Raw genomic sequence first — 13,356 nt, forward strand, 5'->3', positions numbered from 1 at the left:
TAGCGTGTCACATACTTCCTTTCGACAGCCACATACCATGCGACTTGTGATTCAAAGTAAGGGATGGTGTACCGTTCTCCACACCACTCGCCACGTGTATTAGGGTATTTGTATTCAGTCTCGATAAGCTGGGAGTAACACTGTACTTCCCTGTAGAGTCGTTCCACCGTCGTCAAAATTGGGGTCGGCGTCAGCCGGCGTAGACAACTGTGGTCCAAAGTGAATCATCTGAGATGACTGAAGGGAGCTAGGAGGTATCCTAACACAATCTGTGGGTCGAGCAAGGCCGGTTCCATCACGATAAATAACCAGGTCGTAAGGCTCAAAGGGCATCTACACCGTGTGAGGTGGGCACTGATGTAGAGGTCTTATACGCTGCCAAGCAGAACCCGTCTCTGACCTTGGGTACGATGAGGGAGTCGTATCTAATTTCAAATAACACTCCTTTGCTGACAAAGGTGCTGTAAGCGCCCATAATGCCACGAGTCAGTGGGTGCGTGATACGTAGACTTTGTCCGATGTGTCGAAACCTCGATTTTATTGATTGGCGACACCATGGAGTGTTGTGCGCACAACTACCATATATGTCACATTAAAAGGAAGGTCAGCGTTGGCCGTAATATTGATGATGAAGATGATCACTATGTGATTGAAAATCGGTAATGCTATCAATAAACCATCAATATTACGGCCAACGCTGACCTTCATTTTTTAACCTCGATTTTAAGTACACGCTGGCATTATTCGCTCGCTTTTCGATATTCAGGGTCCGTGAGCGTTGATCCATTATGCTGCCCTTCGTCTGTGGAAATGTGCGTCTATAGTTCAATACTATCGTGTGCCGGATGTCGGTTGCGAAGTCCAGTCCTAAGTATCGTAGAGCTGATGTGGCCAACGCACTCTCGTGACAAACCCAACCGTACAGGCAGCGTGAGCAACATGTCAATCTTGATTTTACTTCCACATGCCGCTCCATGTGTTGCAGTCTAACACATGGACCCTGCCATGTCGACGGCTCCACGGATGACGAGCATCATGCCGTCGGTGTACACCGTGCTTTGGTAAGTTCGACCGCCTAATTGGAGTCCCGTTAATCGTTGGCGCAAGCCATGCAGCAGATGTTCCAAGGCTAAAGCATAAAGCACCGTAGACAAAGGACAGCCCTGAAGCACCAGGCAGTTGATGTGGAGGGTACCTGTCAAGCAGCCATTGACGAGTACCCGTGACGGCGCTCAATGTAGGAAGCATATGACTGCATTAATAAAGATATCCGGCTAGTGCATATTGGATAGCACTACAGTGATATGGGTGTTATCAACACGATTAAGTACCTGTATAAGCAAAGAGCAGACCTGATACTGTATGGACCTCCTAGGGAATTTTGGTCTGTGAAGATGACTTGGTGGATTTAACAGCGTGTATGATTGTCCATCAGCCGTGTGAGAATTTTCAAGGCACTGTTAAGCGTCGTCAAAGGTTGGTACTCTCGTATACGGTTCCCATCTTTAGATCTATGTATTGGCTTATCAGACCTCCGAGGAAAGCCTCAGGTGGGTATGTGTTAGTAATTCTCTATAAATCGCACTCCAACATGGTATAAACATCCATTGGAAAATCCTGTAAAAGTTCAATGAGAGTCCGTCAGGTCCTGACGATTTTTTATCAGATCCTTTACAGATAGTGTCGGACTTTGTCTTCTGTCACTCCTGCAATAAATCCGTTACCATGTCCGGTGGGAGTGCACCATGCAGAAATCCGAAAATGGTGGTTACCGTCATAGTCTGAGCGTTCTGCCACATGAAGGCGTGAGTAACGCTCGTGGAAGGCTATTAACGTGTCTCGTTCCACTTCTATAAGTCGGCCGTCATCTGTAGCCAAGTTAAGCACCAGTGCTCTCGTTAGCTTTTTACGCTCAAAGTTGACATGCTCCTTCGAAGGTCATTCTGAGCTACCCCATTATGAGCTCGCGTCCTTGTATTGGAACCGTGGACCTGAAGGTTCACCAAAATGACGATCATAGCCTTGGCGCAATTGATCAGAATCTGGCGATATGGTGGCATAGTGGAACATTCTCGGAGATTAATATAGTAAACGTCGACTGTGTGCCGTCTCCATGACCCCTACCATACGTCGTCAGTGTCTGCCAGTGAGCAGGCTTCGCACATTTGATCCAAGTTAATGGCGATACGAAGTGAGCCGCGACGACCGACATCTTGCCTCCCTCGTTACCTGTGAGGCTAGATGGTTGGTGTTCACCGTCCAGGTGATTCCTCTCTTCCATACGTTGAGGGGATGGAGGGCATAACACAGATTTATGCCATGTGGTCAGTGAAGGCCGCAGGCCGTACTTCGGCATCATTTATCGCCACCGTTAGGATATGTGTGACATGAAACTGATCTATCCCGCTCGACGAGCTGCTGGGAAGGTGGGTGAATCCGGGGGTGTGTAGCCATGTGTCGGCACGATGAAGGTCCCGTACAAGGGTCTCGAGTTCTGGGGTAAGGTGATTGGCACAGCAGCTAGCCGGTAGGTTCGTGTGTACAACTGAAGTCGCCACCTGTCACAATGTCATCCAGTTGACGCTGGCAGAGTTGCGCTGTATCTTCCATGAAGAAACGCGAGCGTTCTTTCCTCCGTCCTGAGCCAGGAGGAGTATAGATGTTAACGAACTTCATAGTGTTGACTGTAATGGTCATGCCCCATGCATTCGGGAGGCATCGCACAGAAGTTGTAGTCAGACCCCCACGGAATAGAATGACAACCCCTATGTCTGTGGGGGATGTATGTGAGACACAAGACCTATACCCAAACAACGCCGGTCGGAGTGTCCGAGCGGTTCTAGGCGCTACAGTCTGGAACCGCGCGACCGCTACCGTCGCAGGTTCGAATCCTGCCTCGGGCATGGATGTGTGTGATGTCCTTAGATTAGTTAGGTTTGAGTAGGTCTAAGTTCTAGGGGACTGATGACCTCAGAAGTTAAGTCCCATAGTGCTCAGAGCCATTTGAACCATTTGAACCTAAACAACTTGAGGAAGCTCGCTACACTTCTTGTAAGAAGGCAACGTCGCCATCTGCTGCAGTGAGCATTTGTCAGAGCAAGGTCAGCTTGTGTTGCATCCGTATTGTATTGAGCCTAGTAGTGGCTAGTCGGAAGGTTTGCTATCTAGTCCGGCCGCTGTAGCCGAGCGGTTCTACGTGCTTCAGTCTGGAACCGCACAACCGCTACGGTCTCAGGTTCGTATCCTGCCGCGGGCGTGGATGTGTGTGATGTCCTGAGGTTAATTAGGTTTAAGTAGTTCTACGTTCTAGGCGACTGATGACTTCAGATGGTAAGTCCCATAGTGCTCAGAGCCATTTGAACCATTTTGCTATCTAGGCGCACCTGCTGGAGGTGTTGTCGTAGTGGACAAGTGAACGAGAGAAAATTCTTGAACTTCACGGCCTGAAACTCTGATTAACGGGACTAGTGTTTGTAGGTTGCACACAATACCACAGCCGTCCGCCTCTCTCATCGCCATGTCAACAGCGTCCTCAAAATCATTCAGTCCACGGGACAAGAACTGGTGTTGATCTGAGGGGTGACGCACCATTCCCTTTATTGGGGGCCGCTGTCATTGCTCGCCACTATAGGATAGCCGTCCTGGCCATCCGGCGCCGGCGTCTGACAAGAGAGTAACGTGATACCTGTTGCTGACCGTGGTAAGGAACCAGGCGTCTAGTAGCGTCGTTCGGCGAGTCTTCTAAATCACCATCATAATCCCCCCCCCCCCCCCAGGAGGCTCGCCACTCTTTCGAGGGTTTGTGCTTGGCTATCACAGGGCTCCAGTCTTTGCAGCATCCTTTCCCTTCCGTGCTGCAAGTCTGTCCTGTTGCTATTCTTTTTCCCCTCGCCTGGGGAACATGTCTGGGGTGTTATTGGGAATGTTCTGCATTGTCTGTCGCTGACATAAGAACGGTCTCAACACTGCTTTTCGTTCCGTCTTCCTTTCCTAGTTTCCCTTCTCCTCTCCTTCGGCGTTTGAGGCTCCTCTTTTTCTTCCTTCTCCCTGTGCACTCCTGAAGGCCGGCCTACGCATCTGACGCATAAGAGGTGACTGGGTAACAAGTAACTGCCGGCCCTGGGTCGACAGGTAGGGTGCACACCTACCCCCTGGTACAGGCCAGGCCAAGGGAGGGGTGATTGCCTGAGCTGCTACCTTCCCAAATTGCCGATTGGTCTCTCTCTCTCTCTCAGGTGTTTGGGAGGTGTGATCTGAGATGTGAACAATCACCCAAGGCAGGTGCGCCCCCTTGTGAAGTGGGTCCCCAGTTGGAAGTAGTGAGAAATCGGAGACGCTGGAAATCATTTTCTCGCTGTGAGCCAATCATCTTCACAATCAACGTCCACAGAACGTAAACAGAATGAGGCTAATGATTCAAAGACCATTCCAGCTGCACCACCATTCCTCATGGTCTGACGTACTGAAGACAGTCAGCATTTTGCCACTGTAAAACCATTTATTATTCAGGAAGGTGTTGATGCAATTGACGGCCCTGTAAAATCCTGCTCTCGTTTACAGAATGGCACTTTGCTTCTGTAGACTACTTCTGATTCTCATGCACAACTGCCTGCCACCTTGCTTCTCCACAGCTTCCCTGTTCATGTCAAGGCCCATAGAACTCTGAATTCTTCCCGTGGTGTTATTTACACTAGGCTGCTCGACGGTCTGAACGAGGCTGAAATCCATTCTCTGATCAGGGTGTCATTGCTGTCCATCGGCTGATGAAAAAGGTAGATTCCTCCTTAGTGCCCACAAGCACTCTTTTTCTCACATTTGTTCGAGTGGTGCATCCGTGTTTGGAGTCTTTTGAGTAGATAGTGGACGTCATACAATAAAGTCAACGTAGATTGGATGCTATTTATTACCAGAGGTACTTTCTGCGGAATGGTTAGAACGGACAGTCTGTAACTGACTACTTTCCTGAGAAATTTGGGTACTCAAATAATGACCTGAAATTACGATGCTTCTTAGGTCTTCATTCAAGATCATGTTAGCTGAATCTTTGGTGGGCGAAAATGCTGCATGCAACTGCTATTCTAAATAAATGTTGTCTGGCTTTAACTCTCCTGTTAATTCTCTCTTACTGGAAAAACTATAGTGATAGTTTCTGATTACTTTCGTGTGCAACTAAATAAATATAATGTTTCTCCGAAACATCCCTCCTCGATTTACTTTGTAGCATCTTCAGCCACTGGTACACAGTACGTTACATTTATAGGTTTGATTATAAATGGATCTGCTAATGTCTGGCTTGCTATATATTTGATGACTTACAAAGTGTGTTGTTCTCCTCTGCATTCAGTACTATAATCGCGTCTCGGCAGAGGAAATTTGTGGATATATTACGAGAACTCTTATAGCTCTGCCCAAAACGAGGGACGACCTACATCCTTGAACATGCTACTTACTCGTAAGTTACTTAATGAGACGTGTGAACAATCAAAAGAAAACACATTTCTTTCCGAAATAATGTCTGTGATAAGACATTCATAGATTGCGCTTCATAACTATTGTCCTGATGTTAGCCAATACATATAGACGGCGTTACAAAAAGGTACGGCCAAACTTTCAGGAAACGTTCCTCACACACAAATAAAGAAAAGATGGTGTGTGTCCGTAAACGCTTAATTTCCATGTTAGTGCTCATTTTAGTTTCGTCAGTATGTACTATACTTCCTCGATTTACCGCCACGATTTCATACGGGATACTCTACCTGTGCTGCTAGAACATGTGCCTTTACAAGTACGACACAACATGTGGTTCATGCACGATGGAGCTCCTGCACATTTCAGTCGAAGTGTTCGTACGCTTCTCAACAACAGATTCGGTGACCGATGGATTGGTAGAGGCGGACCAATTCCATGGCCTCCACGCTCTCCAGACCTCAACTCTCTTGACTTTCATTTATGGGGGCATTTGAAAGCTCTTGTCTACGCAATCCCGGTACCAAATGTAGAGACTCTTCGTGCTCGTATTGTGGACGGCTGTGATACAATCCGCCATTCTCCAGGGCTGCATCAGCGCATCAGGGATTCCATGCTACGGAGGGTGGATGCATGTATCCTCGCTAACGGAGGACATTTTGAACATTTCCTGTAACAAAGTGTTTGAAGTCACGCTGGTACGTTATGTTGCTGTGTGTTTCCATCCATGACTAATGTGATTTGAAGAGAAGCAAGAAAATGAGCTCTAACATGGAAAGTAAGCGTTTCCGGACACATGTCCACATAACATATTTTCGTTCTTTGTGTGTGAGGAATGTTTCCTAAAAGTTTGGCCGTACCTTTTTGTAACACCCTGTATATGCCTACGTATTCAGTGGATAACGCATGTGGTCAGGAGTTTTCGACGTAGTAGAGAAATTTTACTTATCTGCAGAAATTATTCTTAGCGTGCCAATGACCTCTCATTATCTCTTCGTGGACAGCAGAAAAGAGCTTACACTTCAACTCTTAGGCGTCCTTTACTTGTTTACGTGGAGCAGAAAGACATTTTAATCTGAACGAGATAGAAAATGCAGCGACGCATTTTTCCTTTGATAGGATATGAATTGAGAAGATGCTTGCATGGCACACTCTTATTCCAGGCCAATGACCCCTAACTCGCACTACTATAACACTTCCGCCGGCCGCGGTGGTCTCGCGGTTCTAGGCGCGCAGTCCGGAACCGCGCGACTGCTACGGTCGCAGGTTCGAATCCTGCCTCGGGCATGGATGTGTGTGATGTCCTTAGGTTAGTTAGGTTTAACTAGTTCTAAGTTCTAGGGGACTGATGACCTAAGATGTTAAGTCCCATAGTGCTCAGAGCCATTTATAACACTTCCATTACATTTCCGTGGATACGCACATTTTTATAATATCTAGGGAAAATTACATTTTCGGCCTGCTTCGCTATTTACTTTGTGCACGTCAGTGTTTCTGGAACATTTAATTAGTTCTCGCCATTGAAACGCATTCGAAAACATGATGCTTCCTTCCAACCTTTAGACGCCATTTGTTAACCTGTTTCGTACATCGAGTGAATCATTTGTAACTTAACTGGGTTAGCCGAAATAAAATGTTCAGTAAGAGAGACATGTTGGAAAACAAAAAGTATGTGTGATTCATTCTAACATGCTGACATCTAGCATATGAGAGACACCTACGTTTTCAACACGGCCACACATAAAAGATGGTAAAGTTACAAACGACTAATGGCACAGAGTTAAAAGGCAGTGATGTTTAACCGTAACGCATGGCGCTTGTCAGCAGTTAGCGTCACACGCCCAATCTGTCTCCATTGCCATGATTTTAGGTACGTAGTTAGCTGGTTCGGATCTTGGTGAGCGAAGATATTTTCATCAACATTTTTTCATCGGCAAAAGGAGGGTAGGTGGGGTGATACGAGAGGGCAAGCTGAAAAGTAGTCCCTCCGAATTTTTTATGAGAAAACTCTAAACCGTTTTTTTTTTTTTTATAAAAGAAACATTAACATTGTACATCTTTATTCTTCAAGTCTACATATACTCCTGGAAATGGAAAAAAGAACACATTGACACCGGTGTGTCAGACCCACCATACTTGCTCCGGACACTGCGAGAGGGCTGTACAAGCAATGATCACACGCACGGCACAGCGGACACACCAGGAACCGCGGTGTTGGCCGTCCAATGGCGCTAGCTGCGCAGCATTTGTGCACCGCCGCCGTCAGTGTCAGCCAGTTTGCCGTGGCATACGGAGCTCCATCGCAGTCTTTAACACTGGTAGCATGCCGCGACAGCGTGGACGTGAACCGTATGTGCAGTTGACGGACTTTGAGCGAGGGCGTATAGTGGGCATGCGGGAGGCCGGGTGGACGTACCGCCGAATTGCTCAACACGTGAGGCGTGAGGTCTCCACAGTACATCGATGTTGTCGCCAGTGGTCGGCGGAAGGTGCACGTGCCCGTCGACCTGGGACCGGACCGCAGCGACGCACGGATGCACGCCAAGACCGTAGGATCCTACGCAGTGCCGTAGGGGACCGCACCGCCACTTCCCAGCAAATTAGGGACACTGTTGCTCCTGGGGTATCGGCGAGGACCATTCTCAACCGTCTCCATGAAGCTGGGCTACGGTCCCGCACACCGTTAGACCGTCTTCCGCTCACGCCCCAACATCGTGCAGCCCGCCTCCAGTGGTGTCGCGACAGGCGTGAATGGAGGGACGAATGGAGCCGTGTCGTCTTCAGCGATGAGAGTCGCTTCTGCCTTGGTGCCAATGATGGTCGTATGCGTGTTTGGCGCCGTGCAGGTGAGCGCCACAATCAGGACTGCATACGACCGAGGCACACAGGGCCAACACCCGGCATCATGGTGTGGGGAGCGATCTCTTACACTGGCCGTACACCACTGGTGATCGTCGAGGGGACACTGAATAGTGCACGGTACATCCAAACCGTCATCGAACCCATCGTTCTACCATTCCCAGACCGGCAAGGGAACTTGCTGTTCCAACAGGACAATGCACGTCCGCATGTATCCCGTGCCACCCAACGTGCTCTAGAAGGTGTAAGTCAACTACCCTGGCCAGCAAGATCTCCGGATCTGTCCCCCATTGAGCATGTTTGGGACTGGATGAAGCGTCGTCTCACGCGGTCTGCACGTCCAGCACGAACGGTGGTCCAACTGAGGCGCCAGGTGGAAATGGCATGGCAAGCCGTTCCACAGGACTACATCCAGCATCTCTACGATCGTCTCCATGGGAGAATAGCAGCTTGCATTGCTGCGAAAGGTGGATATACACTGTACTAGTGCCGACATTGTGCATTCTCTGTTGCCTGTGTCTATGTGCCTGTGGTTCTCTCAGTGTGATCATGTGATGTATCTGACCCCCGGAATGTGTCAATAAAGTTTCCCCTTCCTGGGACAATGAATTCACGGTGTTCTTATAAAATTTCCAGGAGTGTATTTATAATACTCTGCCGTTGAAGTGCTTCCAACTGTAGCGTGTAACATGGCCCTGTCTGTGCGCGAGGAACAGTGTACTGTAATCGACATTCGATTTATAAGAGTTCGTTCACACATGGAGCTCTCTCGTTCAGTATGGGAATGCCAGACAACATACTAGTGCTGCGACATTCCCACGCCTTGGTTAACTGTCATCGATTATCTTCCACACAGCCCCATTTGTGCAGAGTCTCACACATGTTAAACAACACCCACAATTTTCTACACAAATGGACCATAAGGAAGCTTAATCAACAAGACAAAACAGAACCTCACAGCGTCGAAAATATTAGGCAAAAATGGCATAGTACACAGAGAAAACGCATCATTTCGCCAAAGGTTTCGTATAATATGTGAATAAAAGAAAATAGTGACTGGTAGCAGTAAAGTTATTTATGAACAAGCTTCTTAACAGTCGCGGCTTTCAGAAAACCATTTACAATGGACAAAATTAAATGTTATTTGTGTTTTCCTTGTATATTCCCGTTGATAGCATCTGTCTTTGTCCGGGTTCCAAAGTAATGTGGTATCGAATTAATATTTTCTAGAGCACGAAGAACGTGGCGTGTAGCCACAATCACCTACTACTCCTGAAGACTCACATACATGTGATTTATTGCCGGTAGCTAATTTGTTGGACATTCATTCGAACGACGTCGACATTTCGTTACAAACTGTGGCAACATTAGGAGAAAGAGGGAATAACTAATAACTCTGACGATTCCGTGAATTATGGTTCTGACGATGAATGGTGTGCTAATTAAAGTCCGGAGGAAAAAAATACTTACCTTCCGAACCCGAGGAAAACATGGAGAGCCATCCGCTGTGGCCGAGCGGTTCTAGGCGCTTCAGTCCAGAACCTCGTGACTGCTACGGTCTCAGGTTCGAATCCTGCCTCGGACACGGATGTGTGTGATGTCCTTAGGTTAGTTAGGTTTAAGTAGTTCTAAGTTCTAGGGGACTGATGACCTCAGATGTTAAGTCCCATAGGGCTCAGAGCCATTTGAATTTTGAAAACATGGAGACCCTCCTGCCGGTGGTTCGAGTCCTTCCTCGGGCATAGATGTGTGTGTTGTCCTTAGCGTAAGTTAGTTTAAGTTTTGTGTAAGTGTAGGGACCGATGACGTCAGCAGTTTGGTCCCTTAGTAATTCACACACATTCGAACATTTTAAAACATGGAGAGCTATAGCTATCCCTGACAAAAAGCAGTAATTTTTTTTGGTTAAACCGAAGAGGGAGAAAACGGTTAATACTGTGTGCAAAGCCAGTTTCATTTCGTAAAATATGAACGAGAATGAAAGAAAGGTTGACAGACAGTGCCAAATATGCGCCAAAATGAAACTCGTAAAGGAGTGAAAGAAAAAGTATTGGAAAGATTTTGAACTGCTAGTCAGAGTCAATACAGAGTTATCTTGAGAAATCTAAAAGAACAGGTTCTCCGAACTGCAAGTGAGATGCACATTACTGATTTCCAGACTTCTTAGAGTTGGTTAAAGAGATTCAGAAAACTATATGGAAAGGGAAGTCGCAAAATTACGAAGTTTACTTCTAGTAAACGCGTAGAGGGGATCTTTTAATTTTTGAGTTCCAAAGTAATATTGACAAATTCGTAGTCTCTTGTTATCCCCTAAAATGCTGTGGCCTCGTATAAAGTCAGTCACGTTTCGTGTATGAACTGCGTGCAAACCGCGTTTTATTGTTTCGAGCGAATGAAGACAACGTCGCTTGTGCAGTCGACGAACACTATGACACTTTCTTGTACAACAACGCCAATGATAAGTATCAGCGGATTACTGTTTCTGCAGCTTTATATCTGTCTTCAGGAACATCAAGGCAAATTAAGACCAAAAATAAAAAAAAACGGCGGTTTGACTGCAAAAATCTGTTAATCGGCACAGCAAATTGTGGAAAAATGGGAGAGAATAATTTTCCGCATTATATCCGAAACGTCCTCAGGTGTGACTTGTCTCAGGAAAATGTTTGTTTTCGTCATCCAGTAGATGCTTCGTATTGTGAGTACTACAAGGAACAAATAAGGAACTGTTTCAGTATTAGTAAAATATGCATTACTCAAAAATTACCATAAGAAATGTGCTACACGAACTGTTTTAAGTTTTTCATATCAACAAATTAAAGTCCCGATTAATGGAAGTAGTCTGTAATGAAGAAATATTATTCATTGCACTGATTCTTTTTCCTCTTGTGTAACAATTATATCTGAATCAGTTTAGGTGTAAAAAAAAATAAAAGATTTTAAAAAATTCAAGAATTTCATGATTTGAGACCGTTTTAGTATGGTTAGTGTTTAAAATTCGGGGGTGTGCACTTTGGACTACGCGCTATGCGGTGCTACGTTGTCTCGTCACGGCTGTCTGCTTATTGGCCTATCCGCGCGCTAGGCAATAAGGGCTGTACAAACTGCTGTTATAAGGCTCTAAGCGCTATGGGACTTAACATCTGTGGTCAACAGTCCCCTAGACTTAGAACTACCTAAACCTAACTAACCTAAGGACATCACACACATCCATGCCCGAGGCAGGATTCGAACCAGCGACCGTAGCGGTTGCGCGGTTCCAGACTGAAGCGTCTAGACCCGCTCGGCCACTCCAGCCGGCAAAAATTATCAATTTTTGTAAATAATTATTAATTAAACAATAAAAATTTTAAACTTAAAAAAGTATGGTACTAAATATTAAAAGATAACAATTTATAAGTTAAAATGCACTTACGGAAAGATTTTGTTACTTCTTACATTGTTTCCCATCTGAGAAGAACGATCTTTTCCTGATTTCGGGAAACAGTCGGCGAGTTCGCCAAGTGACCAGGACCGATTGGCCAATTTCCGAAGAAAGAAGCAAAGCAGATTTGATTGAACAATTTCAAATTGTATAGTTCAGGATATGGACACCATCGCCGTAAATTGACCGGCCAATGTCCGATCTTTTCTGTAGTTCGAGATCTGGCACAGACAAATCGGCCAGAATCGGAAGATAAATAAAGAGTGGATCAATATGTATAAGTTGTAGCTGTATTCAGTCTATTTTACCAGTCTCACTTCCAAAAAATATAAACGTTATACAGTCTATTTACTATATAAATCTTTTTTTTAAATACAACCGGTATTCACTTATTGAAACGAGTTATGCCTTTATGATATCTGGAATTAGACAATATTTTCTTATATCTGCATTTGCAGCTGTTGGTAGCGCGTTTAGTAGAGTAGTTGCACCGATTGTATCCTTGGCCACTGGTCAGTGACTGTAAAGACCATATGGTTTGCAATAATTTTTCTCTTTGGCCATGGATTCCAGCGCGAGCAGTTTCTCGTGCAGAATAGCGAACTCGATTCTGGCCTAGGTTGTTTGAGAGCACCATGTTCTGATCCCAGCTTGTAGAAAGTGCCTTCTACCTTCACGACAACTGCAAGAACGCTTGTAGGATCCCCGCGACTTCTGTCAACATCTGGTATACGGATTCGAACATTGTCTCCAACTTCTACACGTGGGAATTTTGTATCTGCATTTTTAACCATCTTTGCACCTTGTGCCTGGAAATTGTCGTGATCTACTGTTCTTCTTCCTGATTTCTTATCTATTATAACATGGTTTGCAAATAATTCTCCCTCCATATCGTTCCTCTGCTTCATTACTTCTTCCACAAGGTGCGTGCACATCCCTGCCGCAGGACATTCAATAATGAGCTACACTACACTCTTCTTCACAAACCACACGGAATATTTTCACCTTTTATTGCCAGGTAAAGGTTTCGAGTTTGCGATGGTTCACCCTCCACGGCGGCAGTTTCATTGTTGAGAGTAATCCCTACATTTATTTTTGTTAGATTTTCTCAAGGTCTTCCTCTGTCACTATGTTACCAATAATTTCTTTAGGCGGATTTTAATCACTCAGCCCCACTTTTGCTCTACAGCGAAACATTACCCTGTATGGCGACTGCTGAATTCCTTGATGAAAAGAACGGTATTCATAAATTGGGGGAATCGAAGACTCTTAGCCCAACGTGCTGAGTTATTTGTCTGCATCCAAGTCACTATCGTATTCTCTACATCCTGATTTCCCCGTTTTATGGAACCTTGGCCTTGGCTATGTCTGAGTTTGCCACGTACCAATTTCAATTCAGGCCACATGATATTTAGGTTATTTATAATTTGGATCGAAAACTCTCTGCCATTATCTGACTGGAGCACACTTCGAACACCTATAGTGGTAAAGATGTCAAGCAAATGATAAGCGACTTCTTCTGCTCTTTTGCTTTTGAAAGATCGCAATAATATAACCTTTCTTAAGTGGTCTTGGTCATTGAGTATTAACGTGTACTCCCCTGTCAGGGT

Source organism: Schistocerca nitens, chromosome 1 (assembly GCF_023898315.1).
Source record: "Schistocerca nitens isolate TAMUIC-IGC-003100 chromosome 1, iqSchNite1.1, whole genome shotgun sequence".
Classification (NCBI taxonomy): Eukaryota; Metazoa; Arthropoda; class Insecta; order Orthoptera; family Acrididae; genus Schistocerca; species Schistocerca nitens.